This window comes from Falco peregrinus, chromosome 2 (assembly GCF_023634155.1).
Source record: "Falco peregrinus isolate bFalPer1 chromosome 2, bFalPer1.pri, whole genome shotgun sequence".
In the NCBI taxonomy this organism is placed as follows: Eukaryota; Metazoa; Chordata; class Aves; order Falconiformes; family Falconidae; genus Falco; species Falco peregrinus.
In genome coordinates, this window is record NC_073722.1 from 73,470,310 (window position 1) to 73,497,585 (window position 27,276).

Here is a 27,276-nt window from a genome sequence, read left to right on the forward strand (position 1 = left end):
ACTTTCTTCTCCCATAGTAAAGAATCTGCCACATCATAAAAGTGTTACTGTTCAGGAGGGACTTTTCACAAAAGAATGGACACCTTACATGTCGCATGGTCTGCCCTTCAAAAACCATAGCTAGATGACAGATATCCTACCTTAGCAAACAGACCACTGCAAAAGTTCACATCCCAGCATTAGTGGCACATTCTTGTCCATCAGTGGCAAAATCCCATCCAGCCTAGCTTTAGAAGCTTGTGGATAAATGAAAGATAGAATCATTGTAAGTTTATCACATCTAAAAATGTATTAACCTGCTATATATTATTTAAATGGAGTGATTTCTGCAGCCGTATTTGATTGTATAAGTATTTTTTCCCTGATTTACCTGCCTAGGAAGTGTCTTAAGTGGTCTTCCAAAATGTGTTCGCTTATATTTTCTAAACTTACTCTGTTGCTGTTTTTCCCGTTTCCTACCCTAGCTAAAATTTTTAAACACTTAATACTGCTTCTTAGTTATAACTTAGAAATTCAATAATGCAACTAAAAATAATCAGTGTGATATTGCAGAGATGTATTAATATTACTTAATAGTCAAAGTTTGCTAAAAACAAGAACTCAGTAAGGGACTAAATAAATCTTCAATGTATTACAGAGAACTAACCAAATTAGTCTTTTTTGGGCTTATTTCAAACAGAAATGCACTTTCAGTTAACTTCTTCCAAGGAAGCACAGATTTTATAGGAAGTTTTCTGTATTAATTTAGAATATTAAAAAAAAAAAAAAAATCTCATTTTAGGTTGGCTCATACATTCGTTAGTGTATTTTGTTTTGCTGAGCCAACTGACATGATTTACTTTCTGGCAGTTACCAAAACAGGAAACCACCTCGCTTTTTCCCCCAGAGGAAACACTTGACTGCCATTCTCATCCAGGAATGACATTACAAGTTCCTCTCTGGCTGAACTCCTTGATGTGTGGAAGTCACACAAAAACTATTTTTAAGGGAAACCTATCTATAATAAAAGATTTTTTTTTAAGGGACACTTTTTCCCTTACCCAACCCTCAAAGGCATTCAAAATGGGGAACATGTGGATAAGTACTGAGGTTACAAAGTGCCTTGGGAGATTTCAGTAATTCAAGTCACATGCAGTTTATGAACCTTGAAGTATTCAAATATCTTGTTGAGACTGAAAATATTTCTACATTTGTAAATTCTTGATTTTTAAGGACTTTGAATCCCAGGGAAAAAATTGAAACATGAGCATTTCATATCAGCAAAACTCTTCAAGCAAATACCAGTCTTTCTTGTGCAGGGCAATTCCAGATCCTGCTTAGCTCATAACAATCCCCTTCAGTCTGAGAGATTTCTGTAGCATGCATCAGGTGAGTGTAATTATTACTTTCCTATAAATTCTTCTACTAACACTTTCTGCTTATTCTTCAAGGTAAAGAACATTTCCTCACCCAGGCTACTACTCAATGATACAACTGCAGTTTCCTGGAGCTCGTATTTCTTGCATCACTCTATAAACCAAAAAATATCAACCTGATTGTGAAAACACAAGTCCATAGGGTTTCAGGTGGATGAAAAACTTTTCCCAGGTAGAGAATCCTTGCACTCTCAAACTTACTTCTCCCAGGTCACCGTTTGCATGGAGAAAACTAAATAAAACCACACCTCAGAGCAAAAGCAGTTGGGCATCTTCAATTTCTTTAGACCTATTGTCCATCAAAATGATTTTAAACAAAAGAAATTCAGAAGCAGTCTGTCTAAAGTATCCTGTCCAAATTTTTCACCAAGTACTCTCTGTGTTTACCCATAAGGACATTCCCTACTCCAGTTCAGTGAAGAACTTACTGCCTGATGACAAGGTAAAGTGCCCATTGAAGTTTTTTTGCAGTCCCATTTTTGCACTGACGAGCCCTAGGACTCAATCATTGCTCATGTATCACTAACTAAACCCTGTCAAACTGTTCTACAACCGCTAAACTAAGACTAATGACTTCTTCAGCAGCAGCGCCTGGGCTCTAATGAGCAGAAAATGACATTGATCTTAATCAGATCAGACACCAGCATCTCCCAACTCTATCTCAAAGTCTATTTGATTTCATGCTTCATTATAAAATCAATTAATTTTTCATTGCCTAGTCATTGTATATGTGATTTATAAAACATATTGTGTTGATATTCAAAAGACAGCAGGCAGTCAAGATATTTTGTACAAGTCCCACAGAGTATGCATGGAAAACAGCATTATTTTTAAAAGATGCAGCACACGTAAACCAATGCCATGAATGAGTTCACTTGATGATCTAAAGTGGTGTGATCAATTGTACCAGCCAGGGGGCATTTCCTGCATGCCTGAAAGCCCTGCTTTCACGGAGGCTTCCCAGCCTTTGACAAGGAGAGAAGTGCCGTTCACAAATCCATCCTCAGCATCACCTTTTGCCAGTGCACTCACACTCACTTCCCAGCAGAAGAGCTCAACCTGCATAGAGCCGAAAGCTGAAACATCTTCAGTGCAGCAAGGTATTTCAGAAGCTGAAACTAAGCATGGAACACCAAGTTAATTAGTACAGACATTACAACATGCTGGACCTGTGAAAAATGTAAGCCACAATGAGACTCCTTTGTTGCTTTGCAATAATTTTTTTTATTTTCCAAGCAACTTGGAAATTTGAATGGATGTTTATGGAAAATAGGATCCTTCACTCAAGCATGAATTTCCAAATTAAGTTTATTTTTAATGACGTTCTTTATAGTTTACTCTATCAATATTTTCATTTACATCCAGATTCAGTAAAGCACTTGGCCATGATGCACTTCCTTGAATATATAACTAGAAACATTCATCTCAGACAAAGAGGATTCTAACATTAGCAATAAAAGAAAGAGTTTGCTAAGCTTCAACCATGCAAAAAACGTGCATATATCTTTTCTACTGCAGACAGTCATTGTAATGGGTGTGGGGGAAGACTGTATTTCTGGTTGATTTTATCTTAACTTTTGTCCCAGTTGCCATGCACATGTTCCAAAGAGCACTTCACCTTACCTTTCCTAAATAAGTACTTCTATAACAAATATTGGATTTTTTTTTTTACCTTGGATTTAAATTATACAGTGTAGTTTTATCCATTGTTCCTTAAGCTTATTTGTCAATAATCTGTTGTGTTCTCTCCTGTGATTTACAAATTTTCTTTGGAAGTGGCACAATGACATTACTTTAACCCTGCCCTACTTTTGAGGCATCAATACTTGATATAATCCTGTCTTGCAGCTCTTCTGAAATCATTCTTTATTCATACTGAAGCCATGCAAGTCACAGCCAAGAGCCGAGTTTCACCCAGCACAGTATCCTGCTTCTGACACTGACCATCACTGATTTTTTCAGAGGACATCCACCAGATCTTACAAAAGGCAGATATTGAATAGCTTGCTGCCTACAGACATAATTTCTTGCCCCATTAATCAGAAGCTGATTTAGGTCTCCTCCTACACTTTTATTTCATTTAATCAATATCATGGGAGATTTTGACGGCTGAATTATCTGTAAATGCACATACCCTTTTCTGGAGTCCTAAAGCTCTGGGTGTGTAACAGGGCATGTCTGACCACTCTGGGACACCCAACAAAGGCAGTCCACTGCCTTTCTCAGGCAGGATATCTCATGCCTGTCAACATGATCCATACCACAGACTTGACGTCAGTTTGGCAAGTACCCTACTGGCAATGCAGGGGAATGACTGAAATTACAAGTGACTGGAGGACGTTCAATAAGCTAAGTGATGTTCACCCAGAACACAAGTGTTTAAGGCAGAAACACTAATCTCAAACCAGCTTAAAGTGTCTTACATTTTAGGTGTTCCTCTGTCTTTTACACAGAGGCAGCTGAAGCCCTCAGTGCTTCACACCCTCCCTGCTAGGTCCATGCCTGCTGGTCGGGGTCTCATTTCTGTTCATTCCTGGAAAGTGACCCTTACACAGATGTTATATTTCTTGAAGCTTCTTCACTACTGTTCTGTCCTCCTTTCCCAGTACAAAGTGTGAACAGCTGCACTTACCTGCATTGCTTAACTGCTGAGAAATTACCTTAATCAAATTTGTCCAATTAATGAAAACCCCAAGGGCAGCACGTGGCAGATATGCCCCTGTGAAGGGGACGAGCCCCCTGCAATGCTTAACTGCTGCTAGGGAGCCTGCCTTCAAAGGACATGTTCCACCAGCTCACATACAGCCTCTCTTCTGACTCTCCAAGGGGCCTGACATATTCAGCATGTTGAGTAGAGCCCTACCTATCCCATGGGCTCCCAGAGCAGAAAAGCAGCAAAACTTTCATGATAAAAAAAGTAGTAAATGCCAGCTGGAAAGCATTAGAAAATGGTGTCTGAAAGAATGAGTCGCACTCTGAACACCTGAGACTAGATAAGCCAATTTAATAAGTCCTTTAGCTTCTGGAAGATGAAAACTATTACTCTTCTGGAATGAGGATGTGCATATTACAGGTAAACACTTGGCCTCACCAGATTACAAATAGTTTCCATTGACATGGTGAGGGATTTCATATTTTTTTTTTATTTAAACTGTGTGCTGCTAGGAGACATTTTTATTTAAATATCAATTTCCAATTTTTCTCTGAGGCGTAGGATTACTTATTCAGCAGTCTTTATTCTCTTTGCTTGAGATACCCATCTCTACAAATTAAGTAAAATATTTCTTCTGGCAAATCTACCTACAACAGCACTCTCATAAACTTCTGTAAGTTAGGTTGATTGCACATAGTACTCATAAGCTGAGAATTACATTTCCTCGTGTATGTCATGCATAAGAACACAAAACCTTGCTTCCAGGTTTCTGCCTTCACTATCTCAGAATCAAAGAGTGATTCAAGACTTGCTAAATAACCCTCCCGTCCTATGACTAGGAAGATAGTCAACTGATTTCAAATGCAGGGAAGAGACCACTTTCAGGACTGTGTCTCAATAGGGAAGAGGAGCTATAGCATAAAAGCTGTAGAGCATCACGTCAGTGGTTCTGACATCCACTATCTGTCTTCTCTACTCAGTTATTGCATATGGCCACTGCAAGGATGCCACTACTGGGTTTAAGTCTAACTTAATCAGGAACAGGCCAGGCTGTTTTCACATTTCTGTTGTGTAGGATTCAAAAGTGTTTTCCTTTGTGCTAAGAGCCCACATCAAGTGCTACAGAAATTGAGATTGTACATCAACTTCCTGGAATAAGTCCTAAATTAGCATAATTTACCTAAGTAGCAAAATCTTCCCCAGGGGGTACCACAAGTCCACAAACAGTTTTAGGTTCTCAGTTCCGGTGAGTGTACCTTCACCAGCTACAGTCACAGTTCTGGGCACTCCAGTAGAAGAAAAATTCAGACTTCCTGAAGTGAGGGCAGCCCAGGGCCACAAAGGTGACTAAGGGACTGCAGCAGCTTTCATACATGGAGAGGCTGAGGGAGCTGGGGATTTTCAGCCTGGAGGAGAGAAGGCTCAAAGGATCTTTTCAATATTTATAAATACCCAAGGGGAGGAGGGTGAAGGTGTGGGAGTCAGACTCTGCTCAGTAGTGCCCATGGACAGGACAAGAGGCAATGGATATATATTAAAACACATGAAATTCCATCTGAACACAATAATACACTTTTTTACTGTGAAGACTGTCAAACACAGGAACAGGTTTCCCAGAGAGGTCATGGAGACATTAAAAACCCAACTTGGCATGGACCTAAATAACTGGCTCTAGGTGTCTCTGCTTGAGCAGGGGAGTGGAATTAGATGATCTCAAGAGGTCCCTTCCAACCTAAATGACTAATAATAACACCATAATCCACAGCAGCAATACTAATAAATTATTACTGCTATGTTCTTGTACATACAACATCATTTTTTTTGCATCTTCTGTAGTTTTCATTGGGCTACAAGTAACTGCAAATCATCTCTATTGATTAGTCTCTAGTTGGTGGGCAATGTGAGGAAATGAGGTCAAAGATAGCTTCAGCAATGGAACAAAGATGTCATCTGCAGCATTAGCAGTTGGCTATAGTGTCTGCAGCCAAAGTCATACAAAGGGCAAATCCTCTTTCCAGCAACTCATTGTGCTAAAAGAGAGAATTCTTGCATTGCCTGGGATTGCTTTTCGTTCAGTTCCCTGCTTAGGAGTAGAAGGACCTATGTAAAATAAACCTTGTGAGAAAGTGCACCTTACTAAACTTTTTCCTCTGCGAAGAGTGCAAACACATCCCTGAGCCACTCAGAAACCAAATCAACAAACTCATCAAATAAATAAAATCAAATACTTCTGCAGGTGACAAAATTCTCCCTTGATACCAAACATTCAAATGCACATATAGCTACTCCCAGATAAACTCTTACTGTGTTTTCATTGTAGAGCACTACGTCGTGTCTCACATGGTGTCCTCAAAGCCCTCACCCCTCCTGATTTCTATCAGAAGGTAACTGATTAATCTCAGCTTGGAAAGAGAATTGTCACTCTTCAGCTTCTACTGGGGATAGAAATCTACACAGACAACTCAGAAAAGAGGGATCCTTACTTACCTCACTAGCTGGATTTGATCATCTGCGGACCCTTCTCATTTCCTTTCTGGCCAGAATTGTCCTCATGGTAAGAGATCAGCAGTGCAGGGTGTAAGCAGGTAGCAATGTTGTTGGGTTTTTTATATCAACTTCCTTAAATGAATGTACACCTTCAATTTCAGTTACTTTCACTCAACAGCTTTCAAATGTTTGCAAAATATATTAACTATCAAGAACACAGCTACCGTCATTTCTTTCAATACCCTGGCAAAAAATTCAGAACTCCTCTCCAATAATTTTTCTGTTTCTTTAGAGGAAAAATAGAAATGTATTACTGAAGGTCTGTGTAATAGCAGAGTTTGGGCAGAAGAAAAATTAAAAAGAACTTAGTAAGTTTACTGACATCTTAACAAAAGTGGAAATTTTAAAGCAGAGAGTACTCAGTAGGAAGCATTTTAGTATTGAAGAAGAGCCATATTCAGTGTGGTGAACATATTCTGTAATGGCTTTCTGCTGCTGGAAGGCAGCAAATCCATTTATCAGGATTATATACTCTGCAGTGAAAAGATAGAGTTCACCCCTTAAGGAGACCCTACGATTTTCACACTCAGCACAGAAGGAAATGATTCAGTATCATCTTGTGCTGGGGAATGTAGCGATCAGGAAAAGAAAATAAGGGGAAAATAGCATCTGAAAAGAGACAGTGGTACCCAAGCAAGTGCTGTCTGTGTCTCTCTCAGGCGTACACCAAGACTTCAGGCCTGCTTGCACACAGGCAAGGATCCGTGCAGGACACAGCACTCAGCCTGTGAGAGCTCAAATGTCCCAGCTCTCACTTGGCCAAGTGTAGACTGCATCTCTCCAGCTCCAACCAGCACCCTGCGAGACGAGATCTCATGCCCCGTCTGACCTCGCGACTGGTATTTGCTGCATGATGGGAAAGCAGCAGCTTTTGCTATATGTAGCTCAGCAGGGAGACTGAGATGGAAATGAGATGAGGATGGCTTGGGTGACTTCTAACAAACTCCGGACACTACCTGGATGAGCAAAAACTCCCTAATCACTCATTCAGGCAGGTCAGGAGACCAGTAAAGAGGCAAGAAAGCTGCCTGTAGGCAAGCTTTTGGACTAACAGCATAACATTCAGAGTTGGACAAATACCTCTGCTTTATCTTTAGGCATGTAACCAGCCTGGTGCAACTGTACATGTGATATTCAACCCCACCCTAACAACATCGAGCTCCTCCAAGCCCCGTGTTACAACTTGCTTTCCTCTCTTCCTGCTGCTGTCTGAATTAGTGGAAACAAAAGGGTGCATTGTCTGAAGGGGTGGGTGGTTTCATCACCACTTGCAGAAAAGCTGAGCACTGAAAAAAAAAGCAGACAGATACGTTATGTTGTCTCAGTTTCAGTCCACTGCAGAAGTGCAGTGATCATTCAACATACAGCGGGCTGGGGGGAGCCTCTATTACTTGTGGGCTGCTGTATATTCACATTTTGATGCTTGGTATAAAATAGCATTGTATGTCAAACCATGTGACATGTAGTAAGACATTGCTAAATAGGTTAGAACCACGAGAAATGGCAGTTAAGAAATTATTTTAGTTATCAAAACAGTAAAAAACCCCACAAAACAAAACAAAAGCCACCATGGAGACAAGGACAACTTACAGGTTGTACTTACAGGTACTTGACGCTCTTGGAAAAATCTGTTTTTCCTGAGAAAAACACACAGATAAAGATGGTGTTGCGAAAGCCTTAAGATTACAGTAAATATTTTGGATAAGACATCAAAATACTTGTAGTTCAAGCAATTTATGTTTTCCTATGATTTTATGAGGGTGGATGGAATGGTCCAAAGGATGTACAAGTAAATAAAATGTTTTACATCAATGTCCAAGTACTTTTCCACGGTAGACAACGACAAAAATATTAATGTCTACAACACAGCAGAACCTGGTCTTTTGCCATGGCGTGCTTTAATGTGGTGGGTGTTGTTGTTGTTCCTTTCTGTTAACAAAGGACTCTCAAATACCACTTGCACCCAAACCCAGAAACATTTTTGGTGAAGTGCCAATTTTACTTGTCTAACCCTCTAACTAGTGCGGTAGTAACACTCCTAGCACATACAGCAAACATGAAGAGCAAGCTGCTGTGCAAATACCACTGCAGTTTGCCACTAAGACTTTCTGTATTTTAAAATCAACAACAACAAGCTATAAATTTAACAGAAAAACACATGTAGTCCTAACAGTCAGTATTTGCTGGATGTGTGAAGCCAGGTACATGGCAGCATCTGCCAAAAGCAGGAGACTCCCTTCTGATTTTCACTCTGTAAAAGTCTGCAGTTTATGGAAAAAAGGGACAGGAACAAATAAGTGAAGGTTGGTGGGCATTTGAATGTCTTAATATTTCTCACAGACTTATGCTGTCTCCATCTTTTGAAAAGAAAATTGGGAGGAGGAGAACGGGCAGAAATAAACATTTTAATGAAATCATGATTGATGGAGGACCAACCATTCAAAACCAGGAACCTCCTAGGAACAACTCACTAAACAGGAATCTTTATCATTTCAGACTTCTGCAAGGGTAAGCAGCTGGAAACTGGAATGTATTTTGACTCTGGCAAGGCAATAGAAATACTGATACTGACCTTGAAAGTCTCATCCCTGGAAAGTTGGAGGCATTTCACATTATTTTTTAACGAGGAGAAAAGACGACAAATCCAGGAATCTTAACAGGGCAAGCTCTGGTCTTCACATGAATTAAAGCTCAAATCGCTGAAGCTGATGAATAGTTTTCCACTAACAGAAAAAAGTAATTGAATTAGTTTTATATAAGATCATTTTACCCAAAAGTGTCTTCCCTCTAGCTATGTCACTTTGCTCAGAGCCATCTCTGTCACTTTGGAAACCGTACAGTTATGGACGATTGCTGATGATGGATATGTCTACCCAAATGCATGCAAGGCACTTAGCAGTACCTCCAAATATCTCCCCGAAGCTAAAACGAGCATGTTGCCAGAAAATATATTATTTCTTCCATTTTGCCTCTACAGAAGTAGTGTAAAGACAGAGTGTTCCTGGCTTTGCTCATAACTTTCATAACTACCGCTACACATGGTTATCAGAACAGGAACACAGAGCACAGCTGCTGTTTGAAACTGCATCTTGACCCAGATCATCCTTCCATGCTTCATGCTGGCAGGGCTATTCTATTCTGTCTGGCACCTGAGAAAAAGGGAAAGGGCAGACGTCCCTCTATTCTTCAGGGTTGTGAGACAAGAGTGTGAAGCCCTGTTGCTCTCCCTGCAAAGCTTTTCACAACTGTTTCTCATTCTAACCATGCCTGATACTTGTTAATTTTTAATTAGTTTTTCAGTTTACACCTGTCTAACATCAGACAAATACTAGCTCCCTTCCCCTTCTGCTGCATTTTAAGCCACTCAACAAAAGATTCTGCCTTAATATATTTAGCCCCTGGGCCTCAACAACTGCAAATAAGCCCAAGACAGAGATAAAGCAGTAAAATATTTATGGCTAGATTTAGAAATGGCTTCTTAGTCTATGCACCTAGCTTCGTGCTTCTTCACTTTCTATGGGCAACTCAGGAAGGCGGCTGCCTACTGCACCCGGTTACCTGTGGCTTTGCGCCCAGAGCTTCAAGCAACTGGAAGCAAGTACCATTAAAGACATGCCCATAGGCCTGACCAGAGCATCGCACTAAAAGAGGATGTGAATGAAAGTCTGGGAGGCCAAGCGATTGCGCCACAGGGCAGGGAAGCACACGTTAGCCAAAGTGCTCGCAAGGCTCAGCCAGCCAGAGGCACCACCACGTGCTGCACGTGGCACATGCACAGTGCATCCACCTCGCCTGGAAACACACAAGCTGTGTGACCAAGCTGCGCTTGGGCAAGAGCTGGCTGTCTGCAGTTTCAGAAACCATCAGACAAATAAATGGGGTGAAGAACAGAGTCAGCTAAATCCCTTTTACCTACTTAATTTGAATTTATATTGGGTATGGAAAAAGCAAAGAACACCTGAGTAACTTATGTTTAAGAACTTCAGATTATTGCTTAATCCAGGGAGGAAGGAGAACAGCTGGTAATCCAATACAAGATTATTTTTGTTTTGCCATGATCTTTAAAAGCAGAACACACATGAGTCCCTTTTTCCTTAAGCATAAAAGAATAAACGGATGATTTCCTTGCTTATAAATCCAAGACAATTTTCTATTCGTTTCTGTTACTTTTCTATTGACTTCCACAGTCAAAGCTTCCCTGGTTTTTGAGTTCAACTTTCTTTGTGGTGCTCAGAAAGAGACTCACCATTTCTTTTTCCTGTCTCTGCAATTGGTTCCAAGAATCACCTCAGCCCCTTGGTGTTAATTCTTCCTCAAAATTCACCATTAATCAAAGACATCCAGTGCTTGAGGTAAACTGTCCATTCCTCACCTAATATTTTCAATAGGGTTTTCTTATATATATTGTATGTCTCCTTCCTCTGAGCTTCTTCAGCATACCAAAACACCACGGACACAGTGAGCTCTAGATGTAGGCTAGCTACAGAACTGGGTAAGTTCCGTCATCTGGAAACAAATGCAAGTATTCCTCTGGTGCATTTACATTAGATTTACTAGTACTGCTTTCTATCGTGATTAGAGCAGTTGCTGTTGGAAAGTCACTACTGGAGTCGGCGGGGGGGGTGTGTGTGTGTGCTTGCTCCTTTAAAAGTAGAATTCTGCATTTTAGGCAGGGTGAAGTATTTCGCTTGTGTTTCATAAGACACCTACAGCTTTATGGCATGGTAGCAAAACTAAGGCTTAGGCGCTGCTTTTTTTGTCTTGCTTACTTTGGCAGGTCATACCCACATACCTCCAGGAACTGAAAACTTCTCCTATAGCAATAGTCAGGGTGGGGGAAAGCTACCACAAAAAATAACCAAAACCAAAACCCACAAAGTTTTTAAACCCTGTTTTTAATCCACTTGAGTTTCCTTGAAAGTGATTGTGATATCGAATGATTCATTATTATATTTTTTTTAATCATAAGGATGACGTGGAGAGATTACTTTGGGGGGAACTCTCACATTTCAGAAGGCTGAAGTGAAGAATTTCTCTTCCTTCAGCCTTTCAGTGCATATCTGTGAACAGGGATGTGGCTTCCCTGCCCAGGTCCTACTGCTCAGGACTCCCTGGTGGCTTCCTAGGGAGCCCATCCAGTTCTCTTGTTCATGAGATGAAGCAGCTTAATGTTTTTAAGGCTTCTTTTAAAAACTTTTGATATTTGCTTGTTAAATAACACGTTTGTGTAATGTTTTCCCTGCTGAAACTGATGTGGATGGAATCAGTCAGACAGCACATGTTACATTACATTATGAGGCTTAACATCTTACTAATTGCATTGGCCTACTTCTGTGAATCACAGATTAGTCTCCTGTTCATACAGCACATCTGATTCCTTTACGTAGTCATTCATGCAATGTGATACAATTGCAAGAGCCCACAAGGGGACAAAAGCTTGTGACTTAACTATCCAAACATAAGCAACAGCATCTCCATCTCCAATTTTCATCAATGCTTTGACCACATGCATGAAATGAGGAACAAAGTGTTCTTATCTTCTGCAACTTGTACACAGACATTTATTTCTTAACTCTTACTTCCCTTTTACAGAGACACAACAAAACATTAATTGAAATAAGAAAAGCAGCTGACTGGCCTGACTTGGCCATGTGGGTTTTTTTCAGTTCCACGAGGGAATTTCTGCAGGATGTAATGGGAAAATAAGCATCAGTACAGAGACCACAAACAGGTACGGGTCGCCCGTCAGCTGACATGGCAAGAACCAGTATTCTGTGTTTCTATGCCGAGCTGCATCTTCTGAACAGATGGGTCCTCTGGCAATTCATCAAGAATTTGTGCTTAAATATCATGTATGCGCGTGATTCCCTATGAGTTGGGAAGACTGTCATTGCTCCTCTGCCAAGCTGGAGAAGCTATTAGGATAAATGCATTCTATAGGGTAACTGGGTTTTCCTGTTACCTTGGCCAGTTTCTTGTACGCAGGGGTGTTAAGATACAGAAAGTAAACAGTCTGCCAGCTAACTCAGGACTTAGTGTTACTTACAAGAAATTCTGAAGCAAATGCACTAGAAAAAAGTAATTCCAAATATTTTGAACAAATGAGCCATTATGGTCCTGCCCAAATTCTAAAGTATAAAACCAGCACCTGAGAGAAGAGCCTGCTGAAGTTAGCACACTTTAAGCCAGCTTCACTGGGGGTTGGATCAGGGTCTTTCATATGCAACCACTTGCACCCAGGAACTTTCCTACTTCTTATGAATAAAGCCAAGAGACCACTTCCAAACATGAAGAACTGTCAAATGGTCTGCTTTTTACTACTTTTGCTCTCCATGTAGCAATTTGAAGACTAATCTTTCAAGCTGATGCTTTTCATTCTTCTATGCACAAAAGGTCCCTGCTGCCAGGAGCAGAGGAAAAAAGTTCTCAGCTAAACTCAAAACCCCCAAATTGCAGGCTTGTCTGCAGTTGATTACTTCTCTAAGCTGCTCTGCTTCAAAAGCAAATCTCATTATGCTCGTTTAATGATCTCATTGATCATTAAACATTACCTTTTACTAGAGCTACAGTAACACTGAAAGAACATTTGATTAAGAATGGATAATTTCTTTCAAATGCATTCATGACCTTTCTGTATATTTTTTACAAAATATCATAAACAAAGCAATGCAATATGCATGAGCAAAGCAAGCCACAATTGTTAGAATGTGCTTTTACTCATACAGATGGTGCTTTTAAAGTAATTTTTTTTAATGGTTATATTTCAAATTAGAAAAAAGCAACAAGAACATCAATTCACCATAAAAAGTTTAAAGATGACAATATTTCCAAAATTAAAGACCTGGTATTTTCAATCCCTACCACATCACTTCTTTGAGCAAAGCTGTTTGTAAACTTAAGCTGAAATTGCCAAACATTAGGTCTGTCTGAAGCTGTGTTTCTCTGGCTGAATCTACTGCTTGCTAAGAGAGAAGGCAAATTGCTGACCTCTATTAGACAAACATAAAAGGCCAAGCACCTTTGTTCCATTTGCATGTTTCTAAATATAAGCCTAATATTCCTCAATAAGGGGCTTAAAAATTATGAGAAGTATCATTATTCACTTCCTATATCTGATACTAAGTGTTCGTTTGCTCAAGTCTGTGATAGTAGCGTAGCACTAATTAAAAAAAAAGGGCAGGGATGGGGTGAGGAAATGGCAAAGTGAACGTGATGTCTATATTTAAACTAATAGTGAAACTTCTAGTGCTTCAGTAGATTTATTCTCCTGCACACACAAGTAGATGCCCTAATTGCGGGCTACCAGTCTCTATAACATGGTCATGTCTTGTGCAGTGCAAAAGTTGGCTCACCATAAAAGCCTGGGGATTTCCCTTCCAGCAGGGAAAAGCCCAATGCGGTCACATACTTACTCCTATTTCAGTTTGGGGAGAGCTGGGCGCCTGCTGTTCCCAAAGCAAGCTGCCGGGAAATGCTTCTACTGCAGATGTTTCTGCTTCCACACACAGTAAGCAAGCTATCTCGCTGTAGAGACTTACAATGGAACACAGGCAAAAGCATGAGATGCTGTGTCCCATTTCAAAATCTTCTGCTTAATTGTCAACTCAGGGCTGCAAGGTGGAGCAGCAACTGGGAAAGAAGAGGTGGAGAAGGGCTGGCCACGAGTAAATAGCCAGAGTGATCCCGCAACAGGGAATCACAGAGCAAGAGATCTGCCCTGTAGTGTACTCATCCCGTAATAGCCTGTGAATGCTCTGAAGGGGACATCTGCCAGACTAAATCTTGGATTTAATTTTAATCCATGTGACTTCCTCTGCATTTATCAGGGCTTTCAAACTGCTAGGCGAGTGCCCATGCTGACCAAGAAAGAAAATATGCCATTTAGTTAATGTCTTCACATCCCCGTATGCAATGCACAGAAAACATCCTTTCACTGACTTGGTGACTCCACGCAACACCAGACACATGCCCGCAAAGCTGCCCATGGGTCTTGGCCAACTGCAAGAAAACTTGGCATTGCTCCATGACCAAAGGGCAAAGTTGTCAAAATGCAAACCGCTGAGCCATGGGGTGATTCACTGCAGATCCTGCCGTGAAGATCCCACAGTCCGAGGGGAAGGTGTCTGACCTGAATGGATCTTTCCACTCAGGCCTTGCACACATTTTGTTTCATACATCATGATCCTGACCAGTTTGTTCTCACAGCCCTAAAGCTTCCCTAAGTTGCACAGAAGCAAAAAGCATGTTAGGTGGAGAGCCTTGTGCAACCGATACACAGTCCCAGCTTGACTGCAAACAACTGGTAGTTCAGCAAATTTTTCATGCCATCAACAGCTGTTGCAGGCTGAAAGGGCAGCAGAAATGGAGAGCTTAATCTGTAAGAAACCATCAACAGAGGGAGCTAAGGTTAAATCAGTTCAGCGCATTACTAACTTCATTATTTTAAACTTGCAGGCACAAATCACTTCCCATTTTAGGAAGCGCAGGAATTTACTTGATCTTTCACATGCACATTGAATAGAACCTGGCAGAAAGGAAGAATTACTTTTTCTTCAGAAGAAACACACCTACTGATCTCGTAAAGAACTGGACTCACCTCAGGTACTCCTGAGCACAGCTTCTGTAAATCCCACTGTTTGTATAACCGTGCTTCCCACCAGACCAGAAGGTGTTCAGTGCAGTGCTGAGCAGTGGGAATGACGCCTGCGCACAATGTCCGAGCCATTGAACAAAGGCTGAGCTACGCATTCAAAAGATGAAGCTAAAAATTTGGTCCCAGTGCAGTTCTGCCACAGGTTGGAAAGATTTTCTCCCTGATCCACGTTAAAGATTTTATACAGGCAAAGAGGAAAAGGGCTTTTTACTACCTCCTCAATCATTTGAGGCAGAGTCGTAGCACAAAGAACTGCTTGTGCTTCACACCAACTCGATGAACAGAACTCTTGGAGTGAAGGTAGAGTTTTAACTCATTAACCACCTCACATCAAAAATAAAAGCAAAATTAACAATGTTCTTACTAATGCTTTACCATGTATTATCATTGTTGACCTTGCCAAGGTAGGACTAAACTGCTGTCTGTTGAAAACAATTACCTTCAGCTTCCTTTTGAGAAGGTTGAGAACTGGATCCCACAACACTGCTTGTGTTTCCAGGCTGCTCTGTTCCAACTTAAAATAAACCTCTCTGTGTCTCAAAATCTTGCAAATATTTGTAAAAAAGGTTTATTTCATAGTCCATTTACTTGTGTCCAAGAGTAAAGCTTTAGAGAACCCTAAATATTGCTTCAGCTTTCTGTTGATGAAATAAAAAAAAAATCTCATCTGCTTCTCTGCAACTGAAGGAACTGTCATACCCCACAGATACTGCTTTATGTAAACCCAGCAATTAAAAACTGGTGAAATGTGGGTTTACTTAAACTACTTTATACTTCCTTTTTTGGGATGTATCAAAACCACCACCCCTGCACTGATACACTGGAGAAAAGGAATGTTAAAGCATAAATCTGCAGCAAAGGCACATCCAAAAGCAAGGAAGGGCCATCATTAAGGTAAGCTTTGGCAGTTTGGCTCACAACTCTGATTACTCCAGTCCCAATTAGAAGATACTTCGGGATTTTCTGTAAACTTTCTGAGAGTTGTAAATGCTTCTAGTGGTTGAAAACTCAGCTGTTCATACCATGGGAAAACATGCATTGCGTGGAAATGAGTCAGCCTGTGGCAAATGAGTCATGGTGCAAGCTGCAAGGATCTGGCACATCCGAGGGGAAAGCACTTTGGTTAGCACTGCTCTCTGCACCTGAAAAGGACACCCATAACAATTTATGTATACAAAGTGAATGAGGCCTCAAAGATTCAGATTTGTTTGATACACATCACACCTATGTCTTTAGCACTAGTAAGCTTTGCTCCAACGCTGCTGTGTTCTGGTCTCACACAAAGAAGAAAGCAGAACACAGCAACGCTGAATGGACTTTGTTAAGGTCAAAGTACAAATGAATTGAAAAAAGAAAAGAAACAGACCAAAAAGCAGAACATCCACGACAGATAAGAAGCAGCAACATTGCAGAGCTCTAACTACTAATGTGCATTACTCATAGACAGAGTTTGCTCAAGTACTCTTTCCCCTTCTTCACTGACAATGGAGGAAAATAAATCGCTTCGCTCTCTATGACAAAGGCTTGGAACCTGTATTTTCTTTCTCTGGTTGCTTTTGTTTCTCATTCCTCTGTTTTAATGAGGTTTCAGCTATTTAAGGCATTGTTCTACAATTACATCAGATGCTGTAGGGCTTCACATAGAAATAATCTTTTTTATATACAAAGAAGTATAAAGAAAAAAAAGACAGATGTTTCTTGGCTTGCTCGACACTTCTTACATTTTAAAAAAACACCCGTCACCTGACTCAGCTCCCTAGTGTCTGTTTACTATTCTATTTTTTTTAAATGGCACTTGAAAGTACTTCTCGCCCTTGAGCACAAGCTGAAAAACTCTAGTACTCAATTTGCTGTAGCAGTCCTAAAAGTCACAAAGCTTGCTTGTTATCTGAAGAAATGATGCATTTGTTTTGTGTGTGAGAGGGGAGAGAGAGAAAGGCATGATGACATATTTGTCATGGGGAGTGGTTTGCATATTAATAAACAGTGTATATATAAGCTTCTTCCACTGAGGCTGGCACTCAGGACTCCTGTGCACTGAGGAAGGGACCACGTATCACTGCACCAGCGTGAGTTCTGTTTTGGCTTTGCTTACTGCCTCGGTCTGGTTCCTCTCTTTCCCCTTTCTTGTTCTAATCCTGTTCTGCCCTCCCCAGGGCTACTGTTACACCAGATGCATGGGGGTAAGTCTCATCAAATTATGTTACATGTAGATTAAGTACTGAGAGTATTTAATTTCTAAGAATTTTGCTCGGTTTATTCAACATGAGTCTCTGACCAGTGCTACTGGCATAGCGAGGGATAACCATGAGCTCTACACAAGTGTAACTCAAGTACTCCATCTATATACCTGCTTTGCTACTTACAGGCATCTTTAAACTGCCCGCTGTACTTAAGACATCTGTACAATCACATGCGCCGCTACAATCAGATTTCAGAAATTATGAACTGCTTTTCTAGAAGCAAAAAGGCAGATCACTAGCCTGTTGCAAGCCCCCATTTCTCACCAGTGCCTGGTGCTATCAGTGCTGAGCTACTTTGATAATCAGGGTACACGTCAGAGAGATGCTTTCCAAAGAGATCATCATAACAGCAAAAGGCTGGTGTGGAGAAGCTCCTGGCCTTCTGCAGGGAGTTTTCAGTGAAAAATAATTTCAAAGCAATATGCTATTAGATGTAAATGCTGATTTATATGCATTCATTTATGTAACCAAGCCAAATCTAGGCTAATGTGAGAGAAATTAGATGAATGTTAAGCAGTACCAAATAATTCCTCCAGGTCATTTTTGTGCACTGTTCTGTCCATTTTCCAAATTCCTGTCTTCTAGTTCACCAGCGGATTAACACACTCTCATTCTAATTCCCAGCATTATTCTATAGAGGCAAACCTACTGCAATCAGCCTCCACTTGCTCCATTTTTCTCCTTATTAAACTCACAGGGTTTTTTGCTGTTGATTTTGTTGTCTTTTGCTTCAGAATGATACTCTGAATTGCTGTTCAGGATTTCCACACCCCACACACCCCCAAATTCTCACTGCCATAGTTTGCCTGTGTGCATGATCCTCCTGCGCACATTTCCTCTGTTAAAAGCCATCCTTTCTTTCCTGCCCATTTCAAACTATCCAAGGAAACAAACTCTAGCTATAAAATATTTTTCCTGGACTGCTGTGCTCCTTAGGACTGTTTGTAAACACTGGTACTTTCATACTGAAAAGTTGCAACTTTTGCAAAGAAAAGGAAAAAAAAAAAAAGACATAGAGTTCTTTTGTTTACTTTTGTTTACACTTTGTTTTCTTTAATCCAAAATAGAAACCACCTCTCCCTACAAATGCATGCGTAGTGTGAACTACTCTCTTCTGCAGATGCACGCACACCCAGATACACAAATCTATTTAGATAGAAAGAAGACTGGAATAATCCAAATTTTAAACCAAAAATACACACAAAGTAATTCTTAGAGTTCTGGGTTTCTGCACACACAAGCACATCAGTCAGTCATCTTCAGTGCCGCACATTCCTGTGCCACTGACAAACACACTGCTTCTCTAAGGGTTTGCTCTTAAGATTTCTGGTTGCTGTCTGCCACACACAACCTGCTTCTAAGCAGTTAGAAAGCAGAAGTAATTGAAGATAGTGCTCGCTTTCAAAATATCTTTGATCAAAATCTTACCAGCAAGTAATTACACTGCCTAGAACCCACTGACATACTGCTGTTGGATTAGCAAGTGGCATACCATGCCACTAAAAGATATGCTTATCCACATCAGCCAAGGACTTATCATATATGCTGCAAATCTCAAACACGTGAATTTTTCACCATTTTGCCAGCTAGTCCAAGGCGGGGGGGGGGGGGGGGGGGGGGGGGGGGCGGGGGGGAGGGAAGAATCTGCCAAATCCCACATATACATTTTAAAATGCTGTAACTTTGAAGAACCTCACTTATCTGGAGTCAATCTGCTAAAACTCTCATATAATAAGGTACAGTGAACTGGAAAAAAAAAATTAAATGCTTCATTTTGCACCTCTTTAGAAGTAACTAAAAACATTACTGAAATGTCTCTGTAAATCATGAGCATGAAATGGGACATTCAGCAATACCAGACAGACATACTGTGCTTTGGATTCGGGTAGCAGATGGCAAAGGCAGAAGGGAAACAAAGAAAGGTCTACAGAAAGGATGGTCTGAACTGTCTCACAATCTTTAGTTGATGTTTGACAACAGGAAAGAACTAGTGTGGGACACCAGTCCCTGTAAATGTATGCCTCAGGTAAACAAGCATTTTTTTTGTGCCGGGGTACCCCAGGGCAGAGCAAGGAACCCGCAGCAATGGACACTGCCCCAGAGCCAGACTCTGCCTGGCGTTTCCATGAACAAAGGCAAAATCAGCCGGAAACTGCTGCTCAGAAAGTACTTTCTTCTTAAGTGTAGGGACTCAAGGTTAGGGTTTTACATACCGAGCAGTTTGTAACTAACTCATGGTGGTCCCCAGATTTCTGGCCAGGCATTGCTCAGGGCTGTAGGTCCACACTTGCCAGTGCTGTTCCTCTCAAGAAGACTGGCAATGTCCCAAGAGCACTTTAGCGAGGTCCTGGATCTCTTCAGACTCATTCTGGCTGTGAAAACAATTTCAAAATATCTGAAAAAGCATGGAATCTGTGCCCCAGCCCACCGTGCTGGTGCCTCCTGGGCAGGGTGGTATGTGCCAGGCACCCCAGGGCAGAGCAGGAGGACACCAGGAATGTGTGACCAGGAGACCTGGTGGGTGGTGCTGGAGAACACTGCAAAGCGAATAAAACCCTGCCTGGTCTCACCCTTGCCAGCTAAAGTGAGCATATACTGTGCTGAAAAACCTACCTAATTCTTTTTCTTTCATGCCCATAATTTTGTTTATTTTTGGCAAGTGGTACAGAAGATTCACAATATGCAACAGTTGAAGAGCAAAGTAGTTCAGACTAGCAGGGGTAAGAATCTGGCATTTCTACTCCCCCTTGTACATACACACACACGTGGCTGGAACAGGAAACAAAGCTAACTTTTTCACATCCAAGGAAAGATGCTAGGTGGTGAAGACAGCTGTTATACAAATTGCTGCACTGGACAAGCTTGAGAGTTGAGGAAATGGACATGAAACCATCCTGGCAAAATCAGCAGCTGCCTTGGGAGAGCTAAATCACTTAACACACAGCAACATGACTCACTGCGCTCTGCTTCCTAGGGATACTGTAGAGGGGGTGCTGATTTATCTGAAGACTACAGAGACAGATGCAAGCCATGAATTTTACAGGAATGACTGGTGTTGGCAAGAATTAAGATTATTTAGGCTTTTTTTCTACCACAAAATGCTTCAGGGAATTCTTAAAACATCTGATGAGGAAATGAAAGACTTAAATAGTCTCTCCCGAGAAATTATCCTAACCACTCCTTAGTCTGTGTCTTTCCCCACGATCTCTCCTCTTGCAATTTTATTTACCAGTATTTTGCAGTCTCAGGTGTGCAATTTATTCCTTCAAAGTTCATTACACCTTGGGAGGCTGCACAAAACAAGCTCAGAATTTATTTACATAAACCTGGGGCCAAGTAGCTGCAAATCAAAAGACTGAGGATCAGACCGAGAGCAAAAGTCATCACAGATGCTCAGGCCCTAAACCAAAGAGCCTGGCAGGAGCAGCACACTGCAGCAGCAGCCCAGCAAAGCCCTGCCCCTCACAGCCTCTCTGCCACCCTGTACCTGCTGACGTGCAAGCACTCCCTCACTCACTTCAGTTCAAATGAATGGGGTAAACTTCAAACACCCGAATTCTTACTGTTTTGACCAGTTGTCTGAGGGGCAGTCACATGAAGAGCAGCAACCACGAAATCAGCTTGGAGAAGCCCAGTGGAGCCTGGTGCTCTCCTCCAACAACAGCCTTGGCAGTGACCGCCCATTCAGTGTCCAGTCTCGCTGGACTCTCACCTTCAAAAAAAATTTCTCAGAATAAGTATTTCTCTAATCCTCTTTCTTTCACCAAGATTTTCCCCCAGGGTTCTTGAAGGATTTCTCTAGAGCTCTGATTTCCCACATCAGCAAACCAACCCTGGAGCTTCCTTGGACAGACAAATGCTTTAAGGTCTCATACAGCCTCTTCTTTAAAGCTGTGCACTGACGAATCAGGCTTTCAAAAGCCCCCACGCACACAGCAAAGCTTCACTCGTCCCGTCATGCAACATACTTGTATCATTAGTACTTCTCAGTAATCCCACAGCAATGCCTTAAAAACTCTTCTCATGTTAGGAGGCTCATTTCCATCACAGGCTGCAAATAACCAGTACAATGGGTAAAGACATGCAAAATCCCACGAAATATATATGTGTGTATATATATATACACACACACACACACACAACACATACATATGTGCTTTAAGCCATGCATATATCTAATCTTAAAAATCATGCTAAGTATCAAGCCACAGCCATTACATTTGGGATTTGTTATTTCAAAATTCAACCCTACCTCAAATTGCAAAAGCATTTACTTCAGATGATTTGTGTATTAAACAGAAAAGAGTGTACACATTTTTTTCTCTTTTCTCTCCAAGGTTCAGATTGCTATCTTGCATAGAAAAAGAAGGGATCAAATGAAGATGTTTATATTCTATAATTGGGGCAGAGCAGGGAAAGAGACTATTGTTCTTCAGAAAGAGAGTTTATGTCAGACAGAGCTGACAGGAATTAGATATACTTAAAGCTTTTCATTTTATTCTTTGTCAAAACACAGACTGCTGTGGAAATTTTCCAATGGAAGATCTGCAGTCTTCCATTAATCTGCCAATATTCTCCAATCTTTCACCCTCAAAAAGAATTAATAAGGACATCTTTTGGCAAAAAAAATACCCCACAAACCAACCATTCATTACAATTTTTAGTTTTCAAACAGTGAAACTCTCTCTTAAACCCCTGATTTTATTTAAATTACTCCATCGTAAAAGCAGGAGACATTTATGCTCCAGAAAAAGAAAATGAGCATTTTCCCTTTTCGCTGTGCAATAAAAGAGGACCATCCTGATTCTTCAACTCTCTCTTTCCTAACCGGAATATTAAAGTTATTAGCTTCCCCATTCAGGGAGTATGTCACATAAGGTACACACTGTACCCCCTCAGTTTTTTCCAGGGAAAGGCAAAAGGTATTTCTCTTAGTGTTACTTACATCCAGATAAACAGCTTGGATTAAGGCAATGCCTTCACCAGCAGAGTGCCAACCTTCCTCACAAGCGAGGAGGCAGAAGGGGACCAACACCCACCCTGTGGCTGCTTCTGGCTGGCATGGACAGATTTTTTACCATCAAAGTCTTTTTGCCCCCAAAAGGGCCAATACACCACTATTTCTGTTTGTAATTTCAGCTCTGAATTTAGACATACAGTATAAACACAGAGAGTCTTTAGAGAGGGTAACTTTTCATCGGAGGGAGAAGAATATAAGGCATTCCTGCAGCAACTGATTTGATCGGCAACCAGGAGAGCTGCACCATGCCCTGCAGACAAGGCAAGGCTGCTTTTCAGTTGGCTCCTGCTTTTTCATCATTGCTCAAGCAGGAGAAGGTAACCCAGAACACCTTTCCCAAAACCTTTATGACTGTTAGGTTGGTTAAATAAAAAGGAAGACATACTGGAAACAGACATTTCCTATTTTTCTTACCTTACTAAAACCGTGAAATGCATTTTATAAAGTTATAGCTGTGAAAACTTTTCTTTACTTGCCTTCTACAAGAGCTATTTAAGTCTTGTCTCTCTGGTTCCTTCCTCCAAAAACTGAACATGCAAAACATGAAGGCAGGAAGACTCACTTGGACAGGAAAATATTTTTTGAAATTGAGGAAGGAGAAAGCTGCTTTGACACTCTGCTCTCCAGTTCCAGGGTGGGGGAACTCACCTATCTGAGAAGGACAGTAAGCAAGACAGGCAAAACTGAATGTAATATCCCTACTGTTTCTGAGGTGAAATGAGGCAGTGTAAGTCTCTTTCCTGGTTAAAACTCTTTCTTTGTACTCCATAAAGTAACACAACTCTCCCCAGCCCCCAAGGATCAGAACCAAAAATCCATGCTTCATACTTGGATAGGTCACTCCTGAGACAATAGCCTAAGGAAAAACGCCTTTAATGTGTAAAGATTCTTTTGACTGCATATACAAAGGAAAAACCCCATAGACATAGCCAGCTTCTTTCCTTTCCCTTCCTGACTGGAGTTTCCTCATTGACATTAGCACCACTGGGCCTTGTGACTGGGAGTAAGGAAGAGAAGGAATATTTTTGCCTCTGAACTGCCAGCATTACCATTAATGGAAAATGTTCAGCTGATACTGGTGATACGAACATCAAGATGTATACGTGGCACGGCACATTACAGAAATATATGAGTAAATATACGAGTTGGCTGGAATTGCAGTGCCCCTGCACCCCAGTACGATACCTCAAATTAAGCTGTCTGGTATACATCTATTTCACACCTACTAGTCTAATTTCCAAGCCAACTTTGCAGCACCAGCTTTTCAAGAAATAACAACTGCTTTAAAAGCAGCACTGAGGAAAAAAAAAAAAAAAAAAAAAAGTCCACCAAGCTTTTCAACTTGGACTAGATTATTGCTTAGAGAGGGCACAAATTCTGCTTCACACTTAGCAAGATGCTCCTTGGCAGAAAGATACCTGGAGGTTTATGTGAGTGGAAGCTGATCTGTTGTTATACTTCCACCTTAAAAAGTCATGAAAATGAAAGTTAGAATATCAGCTCCAGCAACCCAAACACTCTGAATTGCTATAACTGCTTAATCTTATAATAAAATAAACAGAGGTATCTGTTGACTGAAACATCATTCAGCAGTCCTTGGGGGGACTTTTTCTCCTTCCTCATCTGACATGGCAGCACCTTCCTTTCTCACACCCTTCAGCAAGCACAGGTCCAGCCTGCTCTCCCGGTGGCCGATCACAGGCCCAGAGTTCCCAGATGCAGTCCTAGGTTGTATTAGCACAGGGAAATGAAATGGAGCTCTCTCAAGGACCATGTCCTGGTCTGGTTGCAAATCAAGCCAGGACAATGGTACCAGGCAGCTGAGACCTCCAGCCTCTCCCTTATGGCAGGCCCATGGCCAGGCAACGCCGCGTCAGGTGCTAGCTGTGGTACTTTCTGTTAAGTGACTCCTAAATTAATGAAGGACCCAGATGTTAAGTAAATATACAAACAGTGCAATGCATCGTCTCTTCCAGGCAGACAGTTTGAGTCCCAAATTTTTAGAAATACCCAGATGAGCCTTAACAAAATCCTACTTGCTTGCTAGAGGGAACAGTTGGGCTTTTTAAATCCTCTAACAATAATTAAACCTTAAGGCAAGAAAATTTAATTTTTCACAGTGCAAACTACAATTAAAGGGGACTTTGCACCACGAGGTGCTTTCTTAGACTTTGGGTGGATGCGAACAAATGGCTCAACTTGGCTGGTTTCTCCCCCTCCACCCCCAGCTCAGGGAAAAGCTCTTTGCTGCCTGTCACCTCAAATATTAATAACCTTATCCAAGAAAATGAAATGAAGTCCTGCCTTTTGTGGGTTTGAGGTTGTTTTTTTTTTTCATTCTTCTTTTTCTGAATTCACATACTTTGTATCTGCGTCCAGGTTTTGGTGTCTGTTACTAGCCAAAGGAACATTTCCTTGTATTACTTTGAGGGCTGGATTTTCCAAAATAGAGATGAAACACAGTTCATCTACAAAGTCCAGTAGAGTTTTGGTGTTTAGTTTCATGGTGCAAAGGCTCAGGCTGGGTGTGCAGAACTGCACACAGGCTGGCACAGGCAGCCTGCTCTGGGCGCATATCCAAAACTCATCTTAAGCAGACAAAATGCAGGCAATGCACTTGTGACTTACCCTTTAAAACAGAGCAGGGACACATACGCTATCATCTAGTAAAAGCAAGAGTATAGCATACCTTGCAGGTACTGGGATTGTTTGCTTCTGTATTCTCCCAGTGTGTTCATACCGTTTCCAGTCTGCCAGTGCTTTTTCTTTTCTGTACTAGTGCTATCTGAAATTCAGCATTTTAGTTCTCAGAGAATGATGCTGATTCCTTCCTGGAATCTGTTTTTTCACTCTAATCTTGCCTGAAGTTTTCAAGTTGATTGCTTAGTCCTGCTCGGAACTGGAATAAAAACATCCCAAACTCATCAGATAATACAGTATCTCCATAAAGACAGTCTTAAATTATTTTAAATCTGTCCCAAGATGTTTGAGATACTTGTAACCTCAACCTGAATTTTGACTTGTAATGTAGAGGATGCCACCTTTTACACATATTTGACCTCTCAGATTTTCTGTTTGATTTTTTGAAACTGAGTGGCTCCAAAAGTTGAATTTAATCACAAGATCCACTAATCTTCTGTTTAAAGGTATGTTAAAGCCAGTTAAGCTGGCTTTAAGAAAGCCACAGACGAAAGCTAGAAAATCAGCTAAGAGGGTCAACAACTTTGAAGTATTAAAGCACATTTATTAGTAAATTTCGACTTGCTGACTTCGCTTGAAAGTTGTATGCAATAAAACTGGGGCAGAGGTTTCCACAGGCACTGTCAAAGTAGGGCAGGGCAGATGCACAGGTGGGCCCTGGCTGTGTATTCATCACTTTAGAAATTGAAAAAATGCTGCTTAGATGGCAGGTTTATTGGGGGAAGGTAAAACAGCCCCCTCCTGCATTTATGCACACTTGGCTTTGCAATGAACTCAGATTTAATAACATTAAGCAATTGGCTAAATGTTTGTAAGTCTGGGCACTGAGGTCCTCCCCCCCCCCCCCCCCCCCCAACATCTTCCAGTACTTTTAAACCATAACTAAACCTAAAAAAAGAAATAATGTTAAATAGTTTCCCCTTTTGTCACTGCCCCCCAAAACAAAAGTATGAATTGAAAGACTCAAAATAGACCTTTTTTCCCCCTAGAAGAGATATTTTTCAATCATTTAATAGTTTTGGACATTTTTAAAGTTTTTCTGATTTGTTTCTCATCATCTATTCCTTTACAAAATTCCTGGGAAAATGAGGCAAAAAGAATAAGGAAAAAAGCCAACAACTTGCTTCGTATGTTTGGCAAAAAGCTATTCCAAACACAACCATTTCTTTCATTTAGAAATGTATCTGCAATTGTTTAGGAAGCACTACTCCTGACATTTCACAATAAATATAAATAAAAAATAAAATCTACAAACATTTACAAAAACATGCTTACAATAAAGCTATAGAGGCCTTTAAAATGTCAAGTAGTTTTGGTAAACTCCTCGTAGGGTGGTTGTTTGCTGTTCACAGATGGATAAAAATTCATAAGCTTAAATGTGCATCAGCACTGCAAATATTTGATTACTCTTCACAGTGTATTCATTAGAAATTTGTTTAGTTTTGCTTTAGACATTTCAAACAATAGTTTCCGCCATTTTCTTGACAGACCAAAATATTCCACAGCCTCCTACAACAGCCATAAAGACCTCCTGATCTTGAGCCAAAATTCCCTTTTCTTTACATCATCTCGCTACTCCTGATTATAGATGTCTTTGTATATAAAGTTCCCCCACAGTAAGAATTAGACTCTTCCAAAATACTCGCCACCAGAAGCGTTATGCTTCATTCATCTCCAGCCCGCTCTATATATAGTTGTCTACTGTTTTCCTCATGACAGTACCTTAAAATCTTCTATTCTGGTGCTTTTAAATGCCTTCCAGCTGTCAACAGCTCTCCGCTAACACAGGGCTAAGCAGGCTCGAGGTAGGTGAGATACTGGAGCCGTGTGAGAGCAGCGCGTTAAGCACAGGGTGTTCATGACGAAGCTCTGCAAACACCCCTAAAGGGAAGCGGTCACTGTGGGTTTTGCATGTAAAAGGTTTTATCCTCTCCAAAGGCACTGCATCAGTCATATTCGCTTGCCTCTAAAAAAAAAACAAAAACAAAAACAAAAAACAGGAAAGTAAGGATCAAGTGGGGGTTTTTCTCCTTTAACTCCCAAAT

At 40.9% G+C, this 27,276-nt stretch overlaps 1 protein-coding gene and 1 long non-coding RNA gene across 3 annotated transcripts in view; one reads left to right on the forward strand and one right to left on the reverse strand.

The window, feature by feature from the left end:
- Positions 1 to 998: 998 nt before the first annotated feature.
- Positions 999 to 27,081, reverse strand: LOC114010823 (uncharacterized). Of its 2 annotated transcripts, XR_008746076.1 has the most exons (6): positions 26,954 to 27,081; positions 25,221 to 25,430; positions 9,178 to 9,338; positions 8,219 to 8,243; positions 6,556 to 7,901; positions 999 to 2,533 (listed from the first exon to the last, which is right to left on the reverse strand). It is a non-coding gene; the product is annotated as an uncharacterized LOC114010823 (long non-coding RNA). The 2 variants fall into 2 exon arrangements; XR_008746075.1 differs by lacking the exon at positions 999 to 2,533 and having other exon boundaries at positions 5,386 to 7,901.
- The window catches only part of HPGDS (hematopoietic prostaglandin D synthase), a 30,172-nt gene continuing 20,186 nt past the window's right edge, over positions 17,291 to 27,276 (forward strand). Inside the window, exon 1 of the mRNA XM_005232527.4 lies at positions 17,291 to 17,337. The gene's annotated coding sequence lies outside the window, so the exon portion shown is untranslated. The remainder of the gene's footprint in view (positions 17,338 to 27,276) is intronic.